The sequence below is a fragment of the Canis aureus genome, chromosome 19 (genome assembly GCF_053574225.1).
Source record: "Canis aureus isolate CA01 chromosome 19, VMU_Caureus_v.1.0, whole genome shotgun sequence".
Lineage (NCBI taxonomy): Eukaryota > Metazoa > Chordata > Mammalia > Carnivora > Canidae > Canis > Canis aureus.
Genome location: NC_135629.1, coordinates 3,683,772 through 3,707,809, shown reverse-complemented (window position 1 = coordinate 3,707,809; position 24,038 = coordinate 3,683,772). Strand labels below are relative to the sequence as shown.

Sequence of the window (24,038 nt, the reverse complement as noted above, 5' to 3'; positions counted from 1 at the left end):
TTAAAAAAAAAAATTAAATTTGATGCGAATTCCTCTTCTTTTTTTTTTTTCCCGAATTCCTCTTCTTAAAATCTGGCCCCATCTGCCTATTTTAACTTTCTTTTCCCCGTAAGATTTACAGAGAGCACTGTGGCCTGATCTCCAGGCCCATGATTATGTAAGTTACTCATGTAAGTGCTAAAAGTCAGGAAGTGAATTTAACAGAAGCATCCAGGACAGGGAATAGGGCTTGGTTTGCTGGGCTCTACAATCAGGCTCTGCCAATGTCAGGCTTTCCTACTAATGTCCTTTGCAGGTATATTGTAGACTCCCATCCAAATAATTCATGTTCTCAAGATGGCAGAAAATAAAATTTCACGTTATTTCTTCCTTTGCAAATCCAGAACTGTTGGTTTTTATCCTTTTACTCCCAGGGATAACTGTTTACTCTTGCTTGCCTAGTTTTGTGTCCTAAGAACTTGGTTTGGCTTCTGTTTGCCTGGGACATACAGCTTGTTGGTTTTTTTTTTTTTTTTTTTAAGATTTTATTTATTTATTCATGATAAACAGAGAGAGAGAGAGAGAGAGAGAGAGAGAAGCAGAGACACAGGCAGAGGGAGAAGCAGGCTCCATGTACCGGGAGCCCGACGTGGGACTCGATCCCAGGTCTCCAGGATCGTGCCCTGGGCCAAAGACAGGCGCTAAACTGCTGCGCCACCCAAGGATTCCTTGTTGGTTTTTTCTTTTGGCTACCTTTGGGAGTGACTCTGGATCTTGGGAAGGTAATATTTTTGGCACCCTCTTTGGGGACTCCTCTTACATCCAAGGTGAGAATTTGTTTAATACTGATGGAAATATTTGCTGTTTGTTCTGGCTGAAAACTAACATGATACAGGCATACCTTGGAGATATTGCAGGTTTGGTTCCAGACCGCCACAATAAAACGAGTATCATAATACAGTCAGCCAAATGAATTCTTTAGTTTCCCAGTGAATATAAAAGTTATGTTTATACTATACTTCAGCCTATTAAATGCACATTATGTCTAAAAAAAACCCAATGTACACACCTAATTTAAAAATACTTTATTTTGGGACAGCCCGGGTGGCTCAGCGGTTTAGCGCCTGCCTTCAGCCCAGGGCGAGATCCTGGAGACCCGGGATCAAGTCCCATGTCAGGTTCCCTGCATGGAGCCTGCTTCTCCCTCTGCCTGTGTCTCTGTCTCTGTCTCTCTCTCTTTGTGTCTCTCATGAATAAATAAATAAAATCGTAAAAAAAAAAAAAAGAAATTCCTATTGTATCAAAAAATATATATTTCAAAGATTTTATTTATTTATTCATGAGAGACACAGGCAGAAGGAGAAGCAGGCTCCATGCAGGGAGCCCGATGTGGGACTCGATCCTGTGTCTCCAGGATCACGCCCTGGGCTGAGGGCAGCACTAAACCGCTGAGCCACCCTGGCTGCCCTAAAAATACTTTATTGCTAGAAAAATGTTAACCATCACCTGAGCTTTCAGGGATTCATAATCTCATCGTTGGTAGAGGGTCTTAACTTGATGTTGATGGCTGTTGGTGGTGGTGGCTGTCCAAGGCTAAGGTGGCTGTAGCAACTTCTTAAAATAAGACAACAATGAAGTTTGCTGCATTGACTCTCCTTCTCACAAACCATTTTTCTGTAGTATGGGATGCTCTTTGGTAACATTTTATCCACAGTAGAAATTCTTTCAAAACTATAATCATCTCAAACCCTGATACTGCTTTATCAACTAAGTTTATGTTATCTAAATCTCCTGTTATTTCAACAACCTTCACAGCATCTCCGTGAGGAATAGATTCCATCTCAGGAGACCACTTTCTTTGTCATCCATTAGAAGCAACTTATCCATTCAAGTTTGATCATGAGATGGCAGCAATTCAGTCACGTCTTCAGGCTCACTTCTAGTTTTCTTGCTACTTCCACCACTTCTGCAGTTACTTCCTCCCTTAAAGTCTTAAACCTTCAAGGATTGCATGAGGATTGCAATCCTCATGAGGATCTTTCCTTGAGGACTGCCGTCAACTTCTTCCAAACACCTGTTCAAATTGGTATTTTGACTGCCTCCTATGAATCATGAATGTTTTTAATGGCATCTAGAATGGTGAATCTTTTCCAGAAGATTTTCAATTGACTTTGCCCAGATCTATCAGAGGAATCACTGTTTGTGGCAGCTATAGATTTACACAGTATTTATTAAATAATAAGACTTGAAAGTTGAAATCACTCCCTGATCCCTGAGCTGCAGAATGGATGTTATGGTCGCAGACATGAAAACAACATTAACCTCACACAATTTCATCAGAGCTCTTGGGTGACCAGGTACATTGTCAATGAGCAGTAGTATTTTGAAAGGAATCTTTTTTTCTGAGCAGCAGGTCTCAACAGTGGGGTTAAAATATTCAGTAAACCATGTTGTAAACAGATGTGCTGTCATCCAGGCTTTGTTATCCATTTATAAAGCACAGGTAGAGTTGACTTAGCATAATTCTTAAGGGCCCTAGGATTTTCTGCATGGTAAATGAGCATGGCTTCAACTTAATGTCACCAGCTGCATTAGCCCCTAACAAGAGAGTCAGCCTGGCTTTGAAGCTTTGAAGCCAGGCACTGACTTCTGTCTCGCTATGAAACTCCTTGATGCTATCTTCTTTCAACGGAAAGCTGTTCATATACATTGGTAATCTGTTTAGTGAAGCCACCTTCATTAATGATCTCAGCTAGATCTTCTGAATGACTTGTTGCAGCTTCTACATCAGCACTTGCTGCTTCACTTTACACTTTTATGTTATGGAGACGGCTTCTTCCTTAACCCTTAGGAACCACCTCCGGCTAGCTTCAGACTTCTCTCACGTAGCTTGCTCACCTGTCTCAGTCTTCACATAATTACAGTTAGGGCCTTGCTTTCAATTAGGTTTTGACTTAAGAGAATGTGGTGGTGGTTTTATCCAGAACACTAAAACTTTCTCTATATCGAAAGAAGGCTGTTTTGCTTTCTTATCATTCACAGATTTGTTGGAGTAGCACTTTTAATTTCCTTCAAGAACTTTTCTTTTGCATTCACAACTCTGGCTGTTTAGCATACGTAAGAGGCCTAGCTTCCAGCCTCTATCTGAGCTTTCGACATGCCTTAATCATTACATTTAATCATTTCTAGCTTTTGATTTAAAATGAGAGATGTGTGACTCTTTTTCACTTGAACACTTAGAAGCCATTGTAGGTTTATTAATTGACCAAATTTCAGTTTTGTTGTACCTCAAGGAATAGGGTGACCTGAGGAGAGGGATAAAGAGAGGGGGAAATGGCTGGTTGGTGGAATAGTCAAGAACACATATAATACTTATCAATTAAATTTGCTACCTTATGTGGTCTCATTTTTTGGTGCTCCAAAACAATTACAATAGTAACATAATAGAACACCATTCACAGATCACCATAACAAATATAATAATGAGACAGTTTGACATATTTTAAGAATTACCAAAATGTGACACAAAGACATGAAGTGGGCATGGCGCCAATAGACTTGCTCAATGCCAAGGTGACCAGGAACCTTCAATTCATAAAAACCACAGTATCTGCAAAACATAATAAAGTGCAGCACAATAATGTACCCAGAGGGAAGGAAAACATTCTAATGTAAGTGTATGGGTGTGTTGGTTCCTTATTATCCAGGCTACAAACCAATTCTTTGAGGAATTTTGGACGACTGTTCTTGTCTTACAAATCTTTGCAAAACTAGAAATACAGCTCTAGAGGCATTTCAAACTCCACCTATTCCTTTTTACCAATCCTGAAACCTAAGTACTAAAAAAACTCTTAAGAAACCAAAGGTCTTGAAAGAACTTGCATTAAGATTACTTGTCAAGAACAAATACAAATCTTAAGTATCTTCTAAAAGGCTTTAGCCATCTGAGCAAACTTATTTCAACTGTTCTTTTGTAACATGAATTTTACATTATTATACCTATTTCATGGCTGAAATTTTAAAATGAAACTATAAGCTTTCTGTGTCTGTCTGTAGTTCTATGTGTGTCCATATATGGATATTGTAGATGTGTACCACCTTATCCCTGTGGATGGTATTGCCAAAATTAAGAAAATGAAGTGCTTACATAATCAAGTTCTCAGAAATATGTAACCCAAATATTTTTCCAGTTCAAGTGGTCTGGAGAAACATTTAGTATTAAAGCTAGTTTAAGTTTGTTGGTGTTTTTAAAATAGGCATATCTTCAGAATTATCAGCATAAAATATACTTTTATTCTACCTAAGTTTACCAAAAGTCAAATAAGTTCATGCCATCTCTGTTATAGAATTTGTCAGCAAGAAAGACACCTTAAGATGGTTAGCTTTTTAATGTCTCATGAAATTTTCCTAAATAATCTAAACATAATTGTTAAGAACAAGTGAATTAAATGTAAGGTAACAGTTTATAAATCAACTTTTGGGGATCCCTGGGTGGTGCAGCGGTTTGGCGCCTGCCTTTGGCCCGGGGCGCGATCCTGGAGACCCGGGATCGAATCCCACATCGGACTCCTGGTGCATGGAGCCTGCTTCTCCCTCTGCCTGCATCTCTCTCTCTCTCTCTCTCTCTCTCTCTCTGTGACCATCATAAATAAAAATTAAAAGATAAATAAAAAAAATAAATCAACTTTTGAGCAATATTTATGGTTTTTTTTTTAGGATATGTCTACTTAGCTTCCCCAAATCTTTTCAGTAACTTACAACTTGAGAGTTTTGCTAAGTTAAATCAAAGGATGTATAGTCACCAAATATCTATTCTTTTTTTTAAAGATCTTATTTCTTTTTTTTAAGATTTTATTTATTTATTCATGAGAGACAGAGAGAGAGAGAGGGGCAGAGACACAGGCAGAGGGAGAAGAAGGCTCCATGCAGGGAGCCCGACATGGAACTTGATCCAGGGTCTCCAGGATCAGGCCCTGGGCTGAAGGCGGCACTAAACCGCTGAGCCACCTGGGCTGCCCCAAGATCATATTTCTTTATTCATGAGAGACACAGAGAGAGAGGCGGAGACATAGGCAGAAGGAGAAGCAGGCTCCCTGCAGGGAGCCTGATGTAGGACTTGATCTCGGGACCCAGGATCACGACCTGGGCCAAAGGCAGACAGACATTCAACTGCTGAGCTACTTAGGTGCCCTGAGATCATTTTCAAATAACATAAATACTGAATAGTAATTATTGTCTTTTCTGCCTGTAAAAGCCTTCCTTTAAAAAAAAGAGATTTACTTATTTTGGAGAGAGAGAGAATGCAGAAGGGAGGGGCAGAAAGAGAATTCCAAGCAGACTCCCCAGGGAGCATGGAGCCTGACATGGGGCTCCATCCATCCCACAACCCTGAGATCATGGCCCAAGGAGAAATCAAGAGTTGGACACCCAACAGATTGAGCTACCTGGGTGCCCTCCAAGCCTTCCATTTTGTATAGCTCCTTGGATGTTGTTCTATTCCTGAATCTTGCCAATTAGACATTTAAATTTAACTCAGCTGAATTTTTTAAGTGTATCACATAGGAATTAAAGATATTTGGGTCTTTTTGTAAACACATCTTGTGTCATGTTGAAAGATTACTCTGTGAAGAAGCATGTGTTTCTAGAAATTATAAAATGTATTCATAAATTTGCCACTTTAAAGAACACTGGTATAATACAATTCACAGTTGCTTATTCTTATTTTTCATTAGAAATTAAGATTTCTAAGGGTTAAGAATTCTAATTAATATATGTAATTAAAGTTACTAGAAATAATAAGGGAAATATCTCCATATGCAAGGAAAGTAGGATGTGTGTTTCTGGTAAAAAAGATATGAAGAAAGAAAATGAATTTTTGTTGAAGGAAAAGAAGGTGTAGAAGGTTTGTGGAAAAATAATCTTTGGAAAGAAATTTTAATATGCGGTCAAACTTGCTAATGTTAGAGTAACTTTAAGTGAGTTATTTTATTTTTTAAAATATTTATTTATTTGAGAGAGAGAGGGAAAGAGAATGCATGTATGAGCAACATGGGAGGGGCAGAGAGATAGAACTCCAAGCAGACTCCCTACTGAGTGCAGAGCCCAACAGAGGTTCAATTTCATGACCATGAGGTCATGACCTGAGCCGAAACCAAGAACCCATGACTTAACTGACTGAGGCACCCAGGCAGCCCAGGTAAGTGAATTTTAATATCAAAAATAAGCTAGTGAAAAATTAGAATTGATTTTCTCTCTCTTAAAAGGACAAAGTGGGATCCCTGGGTGGTGCAGCGGTTTGGCGCCTGCCTTTGGCCCAGGGCGCGATCCTGGAGACCCGAGATCGAATCCCACATCGGGCTCCCGGTGCATGGAGCCTGCTTCTCCCTCTGCCTGTGTCTCTGCCTCTCTCTCTCTCTCTCTCTGTGACTATCATAAATAAATAAAAATTTAAAAAAAAAAAGGACAAAGTTTTCTTGGACTTTTGGTCTGCTGTTTGTAACAGATCGCAAAAGAAGTTTGCCTTTTATTTTAAAGTTAGGACTGGTTCTTTTTTTTATTTTTTATTTATTTATGATAGTCACACAGAGAGAGACAGAGAGGCAGAGACACAGGCAGAGGGAGAAGCAGGCTCCATGCACCGGGAGCCCGACGTGGGATTTGATCCCCGGTCTCCAGAATCGCGCCCTAGGCCAAAGGCAGGCGCTAAACCGCTGCGCCACCCAGAGATCCCAGAAATTCACCTTTTAAATAATCTGCCTAGAAAGCAGAGATTCTGTGTTTTATCAAAATAATTTTCTGTGCTTTACTAGGTCTTTTGTTGGTTTTGCTCACAACTACATAACATTTTGCATTTGCCTTTAAAATCTTTTGTCGGGATCCCTGGGTGGCTCAGCCCTTTAGCGCCTGCCTTTGGCCCAGGGTGCGATCCTGGAGCCCCGGGATCGAGTCCCACATCGGGTTCCTGGCATAGAGCCTGCTTCTCCCTCCTCCTATGTCTCTGCCTCTCTCTCTATGTCTATCATGAATAAATAAATCTTTAAAAAAAATAATTAAAAAAAATAAAATCTTTTGTCATTGGTTCAATAGATAATTAAGAATTATTTCATAGTGATCTGTGATCCTATTTGGTTAAGTGTCCAAACCATTTTATATATTTTTTTCCATTTTATATTTTTGAAAAAGTTTCTACAATAAAATTCTCAGTAAAATCTTTTTTGACCTCAGGGACACCTGGACAGCACAGCTAGTTGAGCATCTGACTCTGGGTTTCAGCTCAGGTAGTGGTCTCAGGGTCATGGGATCGAGCCCAGCATTGGGCTCCCTGCTCAATGTGCTGTCTGCTAGAGATTCTTTCTCCCTCTTCCTCTGCCCCTCCCACTTGTGCTTGCTCCCTCTTTCTCTCTTAAATAAATAAATCTTTCTAAAAATCTTTTTTTGGGGGGGCACCTGGGTGGCTCAGTCGGTTGAGTGTCTGCCTTTGGCTCAGGTCATGATCCCAGGGTCCTGGGATCAAGCCCCGAATTAGGCTCCCTGCTCAGTAGAGAGCCTGCTTCTCCCTCTTCCTGTGCTGTTCACCTGGTAGTGCTGTCAAATAAATAAACAAAATCTTTTAAAAACAATCTTTTTTGACCTCAAACTAAGTTTTGAGAATTTCAGAGGGTCCCTGTAATATCTCAAAAGATTTGTTTTCTTTTATAAAAGGAGAGCTATTAAAATCAATTGGGCTTATTTGGTATGTTAAACTACAGTGGAAGTATTGTCAAATAAGCGATGATAAAAGGCAGCCCTGGTGGCTTAGTGGTTTAGTGCCGCCTTTGGCCCAGGGCATGATCCTGGAGACCCCGGATTGAGTCCCATGTCAGGCTCCCTGCGTGGAGACTGCTTCTCCTCTGCCTTTCTCTCTCTCTCTCTCTATGTCTCTAATAAATGAATAAAAAATCTTAGAGGTCTTAAAAAAAAATAAGTGATGATAAACCTTCTTAGATTATGTTGTATGTTATTGATATTAATATAAATATTACAGAAGTTGTATGAAATTCCTAAAATTCTAATATGTACTGTTATAACGTTATCAGTCATAATTCTAGTTACTACCTTAAAATATTGTATGTCATATATAACCACATTTATGTGTTTATGTGTAAATTCCACTATAATAAACTCTCAACAGATCTTTAACAAGGAGCATTTAATTTTTTTTAATAAATTTATTTTTTATTGGTGTTCAATTTACCAACATACAGAATAACACCCAGTGCTCATCCCATCAAGTGCCCCCCTCAGTGCCCATCACCCATTCACCCCCACCCCCCGCCCTCCTCCCCTTCCACTACCCCTAGTTCGTTTCCCAGAGTTAGGAGTCTTTATGTTCTGTCTCCCTTTCTGATATTCCCACACATTTCTTCTCCCTTCCCTTCTATTCCCTTTCACTATTATTTATATTCCCCAAATGAATGAGAACATACACTGTTTGTCCTTCTCTGATTGACTTACTTCACTCAGCATAATACCCTTCAGTCCCATCCATGTTGAAGCAAATGGTGGGTATTTGTCGTTTCTAATGGCTGAGTAGGGATCCCTGGGTGGCCCAGCGGTTTGGCGCCTGCCTTTGGCCCAGGGCGCGATCCTGGAGACCCAGGATCGAATCCCACGTCGGGCTCCCGGTGCATGGAGCCTGCTTCTCCCTCTGCCTGTGTCTCTGCCCCCCCCCCTCTCTCTGTGACTATCATAAATAAATAAAAAATTAAAAAAAAAATCTAATGGCTGAGTAATATTCCATTGTATATATAAACCACATCTTCTTTATCCATTCATCTTTCGATGGACACCAAGGCTCCTTCCACAGTTTGGCTATTTTGGACAATGCTGCTATAAACATCGGGGTGCAGGTGTCCGGCGTTTCATTGCATCTGAATCTTTGGAGTAAATCCCCAACAGTGCAATTTTCCAGAGTGGCTGCACCATTTCACATTCCCACCAACAGTGTAAGAGGGTTCCCTTTTCTTCGCATCCTCTCCAACATTTGTGATTTCCTGCCTTGTTAATTTTCCCCATTCTCACTGGTGTGAGGTGGTATCTCATTGTGGTTTTGATTTGTATTTCAACAAGGGGCATTTAAAATTTTTTGCCATTTACAGATAGTTGTTCTACTCTGATGCTCTGCAAAGTGTTCTTGCAAAAGTACTCCTTTTTCAAGGAGATTCAAGAGAGTAACTATTGACAAGTACAGGTTTCTGATAACTTGAGATTATGAAACTGGCTGGGTAATGGTGGCACCTGTTTGTCTCAGTCAGTAGAGCATGTAACTCTTAATCTCAGGGTTGTGAGTTCAATGTCCATATTTGGCATGGAACCTACATAATAAAAAAATAATAATAAATAAAATAAAAAAAATAAAATAAAATAAAATAAATAAAATAAAATAAAATAAAATAAAACCCTCACCAAAAAAATTGTGCTAAGGAAGAATTTCCAGAACCAACGGAAAAACTGGATTAGGTGGAACAAGTCTTAATTATTTGGAAATGAATGAACCAAGGGGAATGATTATAATTTTTATGACTTTTGGGAAACATTTTATGACTGTTTCTCCAGATTTAAGGAAACCTTTTGTTATTAACAATTTGGTAAGATATATCTTTGTGAACAAAGATTAACAATTTTTCTCCCTACCTGACCCCTCTAGAATTTGGTGAATGAGTATTCTTATATTCACAGCAATATAATTATTTGCAAAATCAGTAAGAACCCATTCTCCTTGTAATAGGACACAATTGAAAACACAGGTTATAAAAAATAATAATAATAAATACATAAGAGAAAAGAAAAGAAAAGAAAAGAAAAGAAAAGAAAAGAAAAGAAAAGACAGGTTATATTACCAAGGCTTTGACTGGAATGTCACATTTGAGAGATATGTATATAGACTCATATATGACCAGACAGATTTTTTAAAAGTTTTTTAAAAAATTTATTTAAGTGATCTCTATGTCAAATGTGGGGCTTGAACTCACGACCCTGAGATCAAGAGTCAGATGCTCTTCTGAATGAGCCAGCTAGGTGTCCCATGACTCCCATGACCAGACAGCTTTAAGGAATTAAGAGTAACTTTATGGAGCCAATAAAGTCTCATGGAAAAATTGGCCTGGTACCTTGCCTACAGGGTTCCTACCAGCCTCACCAGGTGAATAAAGAAGGGCACATCCTGGCAGGTGTAGGACCTTAGGATATTTTGAAGACCTCAAAAAAAAAAGAAAAAAAAAAAGAATTTACCCAAATCTATAGGTATCACAGGCTCAATCTGATGCTGCTTCTTGGCATGGCTTGCTAACCTCAAGAAGCTTTTAAAAGTTCAATCTGAGATTCCTTATTAAAAGTTCCAGCAGGGATCCCTGGGTGGCGCAGCGGTTTAGCGCCTGCCTTTGGCCCAGGGCGCGATCCTGGAGACCCGGGATCGAATCCCACGTCGGGCTCCCGGTGCATGGAGCCTGCTTCTCCCTCTGCCTGTGTCTCTGCCTCTCTCTCTCTCTCTCTCTGTGTGACTACCATAAATTAAAAAAAAAAAAAAAAAAAAAGTTCCAGCAAAGTAGATTTAAAAGACCCTATACAGTCAATCACTACTCTTGCTGCATCTCTGTAAACAATCAGGCCAAGTTGATTTAAGCTAGGCTTGGTTTTCAGATGAATTAGTCTTGCTGTGGTTATCTTTGGTGAAAATGGGGGCGATCGAAGAGAGAAAAATTATGTTTTAGTAATATATCTTTGTGGATATCAAATTCTAGTGTTGTTAATTGTCTTTGGGATTTTGTTTTCTACCTGTAAACTGGACCAGATCCTGAATTTTTCTAGTTTTCTCTAATATTTGGCTACAAATGTCCAAATGAAGGTTTCTAGCGTTCCTCCCACACTTCTGACATGGAATCCTTGAGAACTAAAACTGCTATTTTGCTGAAGCTATGCAAGTTCACTATGCAAGTTGCATAAGCTATGCAAGTTGGACAACTTAATATAAACTTCAGAGAAATCGGGCAGCCCTGGTGGCTCAGTGGTTTAGCGCCGCCTTCAGCCCAGGGTGTGATCCTGGAGACCTGGGATCAAGTCCCATGTCAGGCTCCATGCACGGAGCCTGCTTCTCCCACTGTATCTCTGCCTCTCTCCGTGTGTCTCTCATGAATAAATAAAATCTTCAAAAAACAAACAAACAAACAAAAACTTCAGAGAAATCACCACAAAAGTTCATGTACAGAAAATCTTGATGCCTGTTGTAGTGTGTCCCCTCAAAAAGATCAGTGATATTCAAACTACAAACCAGAAAAATCTGTCAGATTGCCTCTGTCTGAAGGTATTTTGAGCCAGATATCTAGAAATCTTCCTGTATCACTGACTTCAGAACTCAGCAACAGGAGTCCACTGCTCCAATCATTAATATTTGTTTTTCTTTTGTTTCCATAGAAATGCTTCTTGTACCATAGCCCTAACTTTGTGAGTGCACCTGAATCATCACCTTCTGAAATGAGATACAACTGTTTAATTGAACTGACTAGTCTCCGTATTAAGAGAGTGGTTCAGTGAGATGGAGCAATCTACCAACTTAATTTCAGAATTGTGAAACATCTTGGGGACATTTCCAAGGTGGGATGGAGGGGATGGGCAAATTTTGTGACTCCAAAATATGCCATTTTGGCTTATGGGTTATTTTGAGTTGAAGGCAGATTCAAGAAAAACTTTTATTTCTCCAAAATCACATAAAAGAATTTAGATAAGGAACCTGGCCCAGAAAGAGAGCGATTATCAGAGATAAATTTTTATTTGAAAGACTTATCTATATAGTAGAGCAAACATCTAATTACCAAACACTTATTCCTCTTATTGTCCTGTCACCATCCTTCCCTTTGGAGCCCCAGGCCCCTATCTCATTCCTTAGTTCAGGATGCCACATAAGCCTCAACAGATGGGCTTGTCTTTGGGTCTCCTATTCTTTTTTTTTTTTTTTTTAGATTCATTCATTCATTTATTATAGACACACAGAGAGAGAGAGAGAGAGAGAGAGGCAGAGACACAGGCAGAGGGAGAAGCAGGCTCTATGCTGGGACCCCAATGCGGGACTCGATCCCGGGACCTCAGGATTGCGCCCCGGGCCAAAGGCAGGCGCCAAACCGCTAAGCCACCCAGGGATCCCCTGGGTCTCCTATTCTGATGGGACTTCTGTATGTAATTAAATGTTTTTCTCCTGTTAATATTTTTTATATCAAATTACCAGCCAAAGAACCTAGAAGGGTAGAAAAGAAATTCTTCCTCCCAACACATGCAGTATTTGTTCTTTCATCCTTTTGGCTTATTTTGCTTAATGTACTTTCCTTAAAAGTCAATATTGTAGCACATGTTAGATTTCCTTCCTTTTTAAGGATGAGTAATATTCTATGATATTATATGCATACACTAAATTTTGTTTATTCATTCACTGATGGACATTTGGGTCCATCATTTGGGCCACCTTTTGGCTCTTGTGAATATATTGTTATGAACACTGGTATACAAATATGCATTTGAATACCTGCTTTCAATTCTTTGGGAATATACCCATAAATGGAATTACTGAATCATATGGTAATTCTGTTTAAATTTTGATGAAGTCCAATTTTTTGCCTATGCCTTTTGTTTCAGATCCACAAAATCATTGTTGAATCCATTGTTAAGAATGTTTTGTACTGTTTTCTCCTAAGAGTTTTATAGTTTTACCTCTTACATTAAGGTCTTTGATCCACAGTTTTTAGGTTTTATAACTTGTTAAATTAGTGATCTTTAAAAAAATATAAATACAGGGGCACCTGGGTGGCTCAGTTGCCTAAGCATCTGCCTTCAGCTTGGGTCATGATCCATGGGTCCTGGGATCCAGTCCCACATTGGGGCTTCCTACTAGCGGGGAGTCTGCTTCTCTGTCTCCCTCTGCTACTCCCCCTGCTTGTGCTCTCTCACTCTCTTGTTCTCCCTCTCAAGTACATAAATTTTCAAAATATATTTTTTTTTTTTTTAATTTTCAAAATATTAAAAAAAACAATCATGTCAATACGATCAGAAATTTCCTGAGGTTTTTACCTCAATCAAATTAAAAATCATTCTTATTCTAGCCTGCAGGCCTTTACATGATCCAGTTTACATTTTTCTGATTTCAACAAATTCTAGGAACACTGCCCACACCATGCTCTTTCTCAAACACACCAAGTACATTCCCACCTCAAACATTTATATTTGCTGTTCCTTCTTTCAGGAACATACTGCCTTCCTATCTCTGATTATTCATCCTCTTCTCACTGAGGTCTTTCCTCAGCACCTTATCTAAAGTGCCATCTTCATCTCTATTCCATTACCTTGCTTTTGTTTTATTAGTATTTGTCATTGCCTGACACGTCATCTGTTTTTACCTTCTGTTCCTCAAAGAGAATATAAACTTCAAGAAGGCAAAGATCTTGGCCTCCCTCTTACTGTAATAGGATCCTCACATTTTTATCTGAATATATAGATGCTCAGAATAAAAGCACTTAGTGATGGCCAATGGGCGAAAAACTCCTAGGTCATATCCTTGAAAACAAGGAGTGTACCTCCTTTACTCTTTCCCCACTTTCCACTGGCTAGAATTGGATGTGGTGGTAACCAGTTTTAGACTCTTTAGATAATGACAACTCCTTAGAGATGACAAAGAAACATGACTGATGGAACCTAGCTACCTATTGATTTCTTGAATCAAAGCTGTTGAAAAAGCTTGGACTTTTCTTTTTTTGAGAAAGAGCACACTTTATTTGAAAGAGAGCATTGCACATGACCAAAAGGTGTAGGCAGCTCAGAGGGCATCCTACACATCACGTTCTAAGGGATACAAAGGATGATAGATGAAGAAAATTAAAAGTACACTTAATATGATGAGCACTGAGTAATGTATAGAATTATTGAATCACTATATCATACTCCTGAAACTAATATAACATTGTATAAATAATACTTGAATAAAAAAGTTTTAAAGATACACAGGATGTTTTGCTAAGAAAGATCAACTGGAATACATATTCCTTTGGGATCCCTCCCCAATCATATCTCTCTGAGGGCTGGTGTACTCTTAACCATTTCTCTGAAAGAGATTGTGGTTTGCTAAAGATAAAGCCACTCAAGGGTGACTTCTTGTTTTTCATAAAAACATTTTTAGATTTTGAAGTCTTCATTTGTTACTTTTTTTTTTTCATTTGTTACTTTTATTTTATGTTCTCTCAAGGTCATCAGACTAGACATAGATATAGATTACCTTGATGTCAACACCAGGGAGGTCATCTTTGATCATGATCAAAGCCATCTAGGGTTATATCAGCAGCAGCCAGCCTCATCCTGCTTGCATGAATCATATTTCTTAGTCCTTTCACTGGGCATGGGGACGTTGCTCTCCCCGTCAATGAGGCCTGATCTGATAAGTGCTGGATCCACATTTCTTTTTTTAAAAAATATTTTATTTATTTATTCATGAGAGACACAAAGGAAGAGGCAGAGAGATACGCAGAGGGAGAAGCAGGCTCCCTGTGGGAGCCTGATGTGGGACTTCATCCCAGGACCTGGGGATCACAACCTGAGCCAAAGGTAGATGCTCAACCACTGAGCCACCCAGGTGCTCGTGGATCCACATTTCCTACTTGGTTTGTGGCCATGATACAAACATGGTTTGTGTATCATGTATCATGATACATGATACAAGGGCATATCTCCCCTTGAATTAAATCCATTCAATTGCTTCCTCAGTTCTATTTTTTTTTTAATTTTTTTTTTTTTTATGTTTTTATGATAGTCACAGAGAGAGAGAGAGAGAGAGGCAGAGACACAGGCAGAGGGAGAAGCAGGCTCCATGCACCGGTAGCCTGATGTGGGATTCGATCCCGGGTCTCCAGGATCGCGCCCTGGGCCAAAGGCAGGCGCTAAACCGCTGCGCCACCCAGGGATCCCATTCTTCCTCAGTTCTATTATTGTTTGCTGAGTATCTCTCTCACCACCAGAATTTGAATAATATTTTTTGTCCCAATAGCACCAATTTCATCAATAAAAAATGCTGGATGGTACATGTTCTTCAGCAACTTGAAACAATTCCTGTACAAGTTTGGGCCAATCACCTCGGTACTTCTGAATAATTCAGAGCCAGCTACTCTCAAGAAAGTGGCTGAGGTTTGGTTTGCTATTGCTTTGGCCAGTAAGGTTTTACCTGTGCCAGGTGGCCCATAGAGAATGACTCCCTTGGGTGCTTTATATCCATTTTTTTCCCCATAATATTCAGGATGAGCAAGAGGAAACTCACAGATTCCTTAAGTCCCTGATCTGGTTGTCTAACACCCTAATAACAGCATAGGTCTCCTGGAGGGACTTTTCTACCTTCTTCACTGTGACCAGGGGATCCATGTCATCTATTAACACCCCATCACAGCATGCAGCTTGTGGTTGAGCAGGGCTGAGCAGTTGGGTTCCAGCAGATTGCTGTCAACAAATGAAAGAATCCTGATGTGGTATTCTGAGCCCACAGATGTAGACAAAATGGCTTCGATCATCAATGACCTCTTCTAAGGTTCCTACCAACTTTTGGTAGGAACTGTGATCCCCAGATAATTCACCTTCGATATTTCCTCCCCTTGCTTTTCTCCTAAAGTCTTCAATTATTCCTGATTTTTTAAAAAAAGATTTTATTTATTCATGACAGACACAGAAGGATCGAGGGGCAGAGACATAGGCAGAGGGAGAAGCAGGCTCCATGCAGGGAGCCTGATGTGGGACTCGATTCTGGGTCTCCAGGATCAGGCCCCTGGGCTGAGAGTGGCACTAACCCGCTGAACCACCCAGGGATCCCTTATTCCTCATTTCTAATGAATTCCTCCTCCTCTAACTTCAATAATTTTATCTGGCACTGAATGGGAGGATCACCAGGGGCAGTTTGTTGCCAGTATCTGATCCCTTGGTTTCCTTCTTTTCTCCACTCTAGTTGGTACACAAGGTTCATATTTCTTTTTCTTGTCCTTGTCATCCTTCTTACTACCTCCAAGACCATGACTACTACTACTCTGACTTTGACCCTTCTTGCTTCAGCCATTGGAGCCACCAAGATTGGACTTTTATGTGGAGACATATTTTCATCTTAATAAAATAACTATTATTTTGCATCTCTGTCATAGTAGCTGTATCTATTTCTTAACTCTGAGCTTTCTAACCAGTGTGCCTCCAAAGAGAAAGGAGGAATATCAATCAACAGAGCTTACCCTAGTGACCAAAAACTTTCTTCTTGTATTAATCTCTGTGTATACCTGGTCTTAGAACAGGCAATGGAGGGGAAAAAAAAACAGGCAATGGAAAGAAAAAAAAAAACCCAAAACATCATTCTTGCTGCTGCATATATGCATATGATCTCAACTATTTATAAAAATACATATACCCATGCATATAAAAAAAGACTAGGGAAAAAAAAAAGACAAGGAGGAAATACATAAAAATGTTAAGGGTGAAGACTTGTTTCAAGAGTCCAAGGAAGGGATCCCTGGGTGGAGCAGCAGTTTGGTGCCTGCCTTTGGCCCAGGGCGCGATCCTGGAGACCCGGGATCAAATTCCACATCGGGCTCCCGGTGCATGGAGCCTGCTTCTCCCTCTGCCTATGTCTCTGCCTCTCTTTCTCTGTGTGTGACAATCATAAAAAAAAAAAAAAAAAAAAAAAAGTCCAAGGAAAAAAAAATGGAAAAAATCCATTTCCCTGTGAAAGGGAAAAAATACTGAAAATGACCAGAAGCTTTTTGGATTAGGAAATGGAAAGAAAATGGGACGCCTGGGTGGCTCAGTGGTTGAGCGTCTGCCTTTGGCTCAAGTCGTGACCCTGGGGTCCTCGGATTGAGTCCTGCATTGGGCTTCCTGTAGGGAGCTTGCTTCTCTCCCTGCCTATGTCTCTCTGTGTGTCTCTCATGAATAAATAAATAAAATCTTAAAAAAAAAAGGAAATGAAAAAAAAAAGGAAATGGAAAGAATAATGATATAATTATTATGAAAATATTAAATCTGTCATTCTTCTTAGATAATAGTACCAAAAATACCTTAACAAATCCACCCTGGATTCAGATAAAATTTTTCTTTGAAAGAATTATAGAGATACTGTATTTGTTCTGTGCTTCCTTAAACATGTAGCATGAAACGGTATTCCTGAGACACTACCACTGCAAAAAGTATTTTTTCCATGGATACATACAGTATCTTTCCCTGGAATTTTTCTTTTTTTTTTTTTTAAGATTTTATTTATTTATTAATGAGCGACACAGAGAGAGGCAGAGACACAGGCAGAGGGAGAGCAGGCTCCCTGTGGGGAACCCGATGTGGGACTTGATCCCGGGACTCCGGGATCACGCCCTTCACCAAAGGCAGGCGCTAAACTGCTGAGCCACCCAGGCATTCCTCTCCCTGGAATTTTAAAGGCTCTGAGAAATCCTGCAACTAGGAAACCTGATTTATATTGCTCAATGAAGCATTACTGTGACAGACATTACTGTTCACATATATACTCTCCTCTTTGTTCTTACAACCCTGATTTGTTCAACAATGTGCCCGGCTAAAGTCCCACATTTTTCAGCGTTTATTGTAGTTAGAGGCTGGGTGACATGGTTCTAGGCAAAGAGGTGGAAGTGGCAGTTGCTGAATGGAGCTTCCTGAGTAGTTCATAAAAGACCAACCAAGCTGTCAAGTATGGTTGCTATTTTCCCTTCGTGTTTACCTTGGCTGAAACATGCATGTGACAGAAGAGACAAGCCTGAAGATGAAAGACACAGGATAAGAATAATTGACAGAAAGTATAAAAGTAGCTTCGGCCTCTGATGGCTTCATGGGTTGACTGCACTTCTCAGAACTTCTCAAACCATGAGAAAAAGGAAATCTCTGTTTGGCTAAGGTACTATGGGTTTCCCGTCAAAACACAGGAACCTGGGTCTTTGTTGGCACTACAGGGTAGTTACATTTGCCTAAATCCGAACTTTTTAAGTAAGAAAAGGGAAAAAGAAAAGTCCTAATTTGTTTGTTACTTGTACCAGATACAAATAGCAAAGGGCACTCACTGTGCTTGGGTTCTGGATAAGGAAGGAGAAGAGAACAGTCATGCTTTGGAAATGTTGAGTCTGAGATCCTTGTGGGATAGCCAGCCACTTGTGGAGGACCAGGAGACAGCAGGATATGTAGGTCAGGAACTTGGAAAAAAGATTGGGCTAGAAAAAAACAAGTCACAAGAGTTCAAGGTGGATACTTTAAAGTCCCTCGTTATCTGTCTTGGATTAGGCACTACACACTCTGCGCATCTGTAAGGAACAGAGCAAGGGATCAGATTTGGCTCCAAGTGAGTGAATACTTTCCCATAGCCAGAGCTCTCTAAAAATGGAACAGGCTGAGTTTGCGTCCTTTTCCTTGAGCAACACAGGTAGAAACTGGGTACTCAAGTGGTAGGCAAGATGTCCAGAGCATTAGGTAATTGGAGTTGATGACTCTTAAATATCTTTCAAACCTTGAACAGCTAATACTCTAAGCATTTAATTTGGTTCTTTTTTTTTTTTTAATTTTTATTTATTTATGATAGTCACAGAGAGAGAGAGAGAGAGGCAGAGACATAGGCAGAGGGAGAAACAGGCTCCATGCACCGGGAGCCCGATGTGGGATTCGATCCCGGGTCTCCAGGATCGCGCCCTGGGCCAAAGGCAGGCGCCAAACCTCTGCGCCACCCAGGGATCCCCTTAATTTGGTTCTGAAGTGTGATGTCATCAACCTTGTGAAAAGGATTCAACCAACCATGAGCCCATGATCCTTCACTGTTGTTGTACCTATTCTTGCTCTGAACTGTACACTTTAAAAAAGTTAATTTTACTTTTCCACAATTAAAAATTCTTAAACATATGTAGTAGGCACTTTATATTAAACTCTGAAGTATGAGGAATAAGCCTTGGAAATAGTAGCTGGTGCCTCTTAGAGGCATCGTAAATGCTCCAAAGAGGTGATTGTGAGTTAGAATAGTGCAAGTGGCTGTTGGCAAGGGGGTGTCTCTGCAAACGGTCTGCAGACCATATCTGCTTGGGGTGGAGGCCTTGCAATTTTCCCAATGGAGGCAAGAAGCCTGAGGGACGGAAGCCAGTGGACCTGCCATCCCTCCAACTTCTCCTTGTAGCTTCCTGTGGTAACTGTCACCCTGTGGCCACCTGCTCCTGTCCTTTGACCAGAGTTCTCCTGCCTCTGAGTGCACTATTAGTTCCTTAACTCTGAGGTTGAAATATTGCAGAATTAGAGACCACTTATTGAGTTCTACTATATGTCCTGCACAAAGTTCTTTACATATTGTTTCTATTATTTTCACAGTGACTTTATGAAAGAGGTCTTGTGATTCTTGTCTTATTCATGAGAGACCAAAGTCCTGAAGGTTAAGTAACTTACTCAAAGATGCACAATAAGACGCTAAATTCTTTCCATTATATCATGTGGCTCCTATGATAATAATAATAATAAAACGTCTACAGTACCTGGGATATTTTTAAAGCCTCCATAAGGTCTCAGAGGGAAAAATATACTGTAAGTAACTCAGAGTTGCCACAAAGTAGTAATTGCTAATACTCTAGTAATCTAGTAGTAATCTAGTAGTAATCTAGTAATCTAGTAGTAATTGCTCTATAAAAGAGCATTTAGTACAGGTTAGGAACTTGGTGAAACCCTCATCACATTACCACATTTAATATATCCAATAACCCAGGGTGGTATGTCTAAGAGTGCCCATTTGTCCAGTGCTTTGCACATTGGCTAAGTCTCAGCAATGGTCAGTTATTTCAGGACAGAGGATTTCTTAAGATTTTATTTATTTGAGAGAGAGAGAGAAAGAGAGCAAGGGGGGGTGGGTAGAGGGAGGAGACTCCCTGCCCAGTGGAGTACCCGATGTGAGGCTCCATCTTGGGATTCATGCCCACCTGACTAAGCCACTGAGGTGCCCACAGGACAGAGGATAAATACTTCTTTCACATTGAAATATATGATTCCCAAGATCAATGCCAATTCTGGAACTGTGACTGATGTAGGAAAGACATTAGGGTTTGAAGCTGATGACCAAGAAAGAATTCTTGAGATGTTTTTGATGCAAAAAGATGGTTTTATTAAAGCATGGGGACAGGACCCATGGGCAGAAAGAGCTGCAATGGGGTTGTGAGGGGCAGTGATAATATGTCTTCAACTTGGGAGGGGGTTTGAGATAGCCTAAGCTTCCCGTGTATTTTGGAAACAAGGTTTCCAGGACCTTGAGGGGGCTAGCTATTTTTTGGAAGGATCATTATTGTTTAGTAAGCCTTCAGTCATGAGACACTTCAGATGTCTATCAGTGGGCCATATGCCTGGAGGATGATTCTTAATGTGTACCTAGGGGAGGGGGGTAAAGAGAAAGGGAGCTTCCAAAGGAATTTCTATATGTTTAGAGTAGACTCACAGGATCCTGGAGGGTCAGGTTAAGGTTGCCTTTTGGTCACAGCAGTGTCAACACTGAGGCAGCCGAGCTCCCAGAGGAAGCTCACCCTGTTTCAAGGACTTGTCAATGGGCTAGAAGTAGTAAGGAAATTTAATAATTTTTCTTCTCCCTTTGTTTCCCATGTTACTAATACTTTATTTTTTGAGCATTGGAAACACATTTCTGGATGATTTTAAGGCAGAACTTGCTTTGAATGCTAGCTCAATGTTGCCACTGTTTTCCATGATACTAACCCTAAAACCAGGAAGATATACCAGAAGATGCCGATAAGGACATGTGGCTTTATAGTAAAAAGGCACTCATTCATTCAACAAATAAGTTTGAGTGTCTTCTGTTTGCCAGGCCAAACCTCTTGTTCCCCCACCTCCCCTCAAAAAGCAAACAGATGTGTGCACGGGTGATTCAGTGGTTGAATGTCTGCTTTTGGCTCAGGGCATGATCCCGAGGTCCTGGGATTGGGTCCTGCATCAGGCTCCTCATGGGGAGCCTGCTTCTCCCTCTGCCTAGTCTCTGCCTTTCTGTGTCTCTCATGAATAAATAAAATCTTAAAAAACAAACAAACAAAAAAAAAACCAAAACAGACAAAACCACCCCAAAACAAAAAAGCAACAAACCACCCCCATCCCACATATCTAGCCTTCAAAAGGGCTATGGTTGTCACATGGATATAGAATAGATCCTTTGCACTAAGTGCTATAGCATTGACCTTGAAAATCTTATCCTTACAAATTGAATCCTATGGATCTTTATTAAATTCATGGTTAAAGCTGAAAAATGTCACTTTCTTTTGCCATTGTCCTTTAATGATATGATAACCTTATAAAGAATCTTTGTATGATTAAATCACATATTTAAATATTCATAGAACTTATCTTTCCTTCTATTCCTGTTCCTCACCTTTTCATATCTATTCCTTTTGTTAGATGAGGCGATTACTGTTACCAGTTCCTCTGCGGAGATATTTTATGCCCATGCAAGTGTCAGGGCAGAAAAATTTTCCTTCCACTCTCCTAGGTTCTTTGTCTAATAATTAAATTGACATGAAACAGATTAATTGGGGGGGGGAGTTAATTTTGTATATACAAAAGCCCCATAAAAATGTGAAACCCAAAGACACCCAGGCAATTGAAACTTATATGCCATTTCTGAGCTAAGGAATGGGTTAAGGGCTTGGGACTTCAAAGAGGAGGAGGGCAATTCACAGAAAGATAAAAGCAGATGTTTGCCCTGCAGTGAGGGTAAGTCCTTGAGATAAAAAGGTAACCCTGGTAATAACTCTCTTTCTGGGCCAGGTCCCCTTATTTAAATCCTTTCAGGAAGTTAAGGAAGAGGTAATACAGTTTTTCTTGGGTCTGCTGGGTCTGTATTGACATACCTTTAAAATAATCCACATGCCAAAGTGGCAGGCACACTTTGGGGTGGCATATTCTGCTTCCCCTCACAAGCTCCTTTGTATCTTTACCCACGTGGGTCTTTTAAAAATTTTTTTGAAGATTTTATTTTTAAGTAATATCTACACCCAAAGGTAGGGCTTGAATTCAACCAGGAGATCAAGAGTCTTATGCTCCACCTACAGAGCCGGCCTGGCGCCCCAGGGCTACCCGTATGGGTCACAAAACAAAATGCAGGCAATGTTATAACCATAACACAATTATCTGTGCTTTGCTTTTTTTCACGTAATGTATCTTGGAATTCATTCCATATTAATATGTAAACTGTTGCTTTGCTCTTTTTAGCAATTTCAAGTTATTCCTGCGGGGGGGAAAATGGGGTCTAATTTAATCTCACCTGGTCACTCTCTGGTTTTATGGTTTAAGGGACGAAAACGTCTTTATGTCTACATGAGTCAGTGTGAGGTTATTAGGAATCCCCGTTCCGCCCACTTTTCTTAGTTGTTGGAAGGGAAAAATTCCTTACCGCGCCACATCTGGGTATCATTAAGCTCAAGCTGAGGCCCAGGAAGAGCGTGGGCGAGGAGCCCAGAAGGGAAGCCCCCATCATTCCACCTGCACACAAAGCCCCGGCATGCAAAGCCCGTCCCACCTGCGGCGTGGGCAGGGGGCGGGGCCAGTCCCCCGCCCCGCCCCACGCACGCACCCACGCTCCCATTTTTCCGGCTGTCTCCGCAGCAGTGGGAGCCGCCATCTTGGACTTTGGGTCCCCTGCTCCGTCAAGAGAGACACCTGGAAACTCCGCGGCAGCCATCTTTTACGAGAAGCCTTTTCGGCAATCCCTGCGCTCAGATCATCGCGTTTCTCGGAAACGGGAAAACGCTCAACGTTCCGTACAACCACAAAGGAAGCAGCCATCTTGCACCGCAAACCCCTCCATTTCCGGAGCGGCCCGCTGACGTGACGGGGGCACGGGCCCACACAGGCAACTCTCTCGCCCCCTGGCGCTGGCGCCCTAGCAGCGGCTCCAGCTTTGACCTGTTGGGGAGTCTGCTTCCGGGTCGGCTCGGGCGGGGCTTTGGCGACGCCGGGCCCCAGGGTGCTCGCCGAGCGGGCGCGAGGCTTAGGGGCGAGTCTGAGTTCGCGCGTTGAGCGGCCGTGGCGTGCGACATGGAGAAACCCGCGCTTGTTTCGGGTCTTGTGTGTCGTGTGAATCCACCACGACCGTGTGAGAGACTTACATTTCCAGTTGAGGAAACACACTCCTCCCCTTGCCCATTCTGGGTTACTCATTCCCCTCACCGTTTCTGCAAAATGGGATAAGTAATGGGGTTGTCGTGAGGACCGAGGATCGAGATTCAATGCCTGGTTAGTAACAGTTTCCTCTCCATTGACAGTAGTAGTAACGTAGTCCCCCACCAGCCCGTGCCGCGCGCACGGCATCTTAACCACACGGCAAGTCTAAGAAGTAAGTAGGGTCAGCATTGCCATTTTGCAAATGAGGACAGCGAGGAATGCAAGAGTAATTGGACCCAGTTTGAGAAATAGCTGGTAGCCCTGCGCAGGCAGATTGGGGTAGGACACTGAGCCTAACCGCTGCTCGGGAAACAGGACCTGGTTGGAGAATGTGCTAAAAAGGCAGTAAAGAACAGGGACCAATTTTCGTAGTTCTTGTAGCCTTGTTGTGACAGGGCAGCGGGGCTTCTAAGGATGGGCTTTATCTGGGAGGAATGAGAAGAGGGTGGGGGCCAGAGAAGGACTAAGCCAGAGGGAATGCGGGAGAGAGGACAGAACAACATCTTTGTCTTTGCACCAGGTGTGTAAGAAATGGCTTCCAGCTTGTGAATGGGGAGTCAGGATGAGAGTAACAATAATTGCTATGATCGCTTAGAAGTTACCGCGTCGACTCTCAGGAGGTGTTAACCCAGAGGGTGAAGTTGGAAAAGTAGGTCCCTTATCCTCGGCAGGGTTTGCTTACCTATAAAATATAAAACTGCGGTAATAAACAGGGTAACCTCTGTCCCAGCCACCTCGCCAGACTGTTTTGAGAGAGAGTTTGGTGTCCTACACTATCATTTGGTATGATTTTTAATGGGACCCTGTGTTGGCAAGGCTGGGGCAAGTGGGCACTGTGGTATCTA

The 24,038-nt window shown here is 41.2% G+C and overlaps 1 long non-coding RNA gene and 1 pseudogene across 1 annotated transcript; both read right to left on the bottom strand.

Moving 5' to 3' along the window:
- Positions 1-458: 458 nt before the first annotated feature.
- On the bottom strand, positions 459-22,581 carry LOC144289462 (uncharacterized). Its single transcript, XR_013357346.1, has 3 exons — positions 22,424-22,581; positions 18,078-18,224; positions 459-3,284 (listed from the first exon to the last, which is right to left on the bottom strand). It is a non-coding gene; the product is annotated as an uncharacterized LOC144289462 (long non-coding RNA).
- Positions 12,081-15,548, bottom strand: LOC144289397 (26S proteasome regulatory subunit 4 pseudogene; annotated as a pseudogene).
- Positions 22,582-24,038: the final 1,457 nt, after the last annotated feature.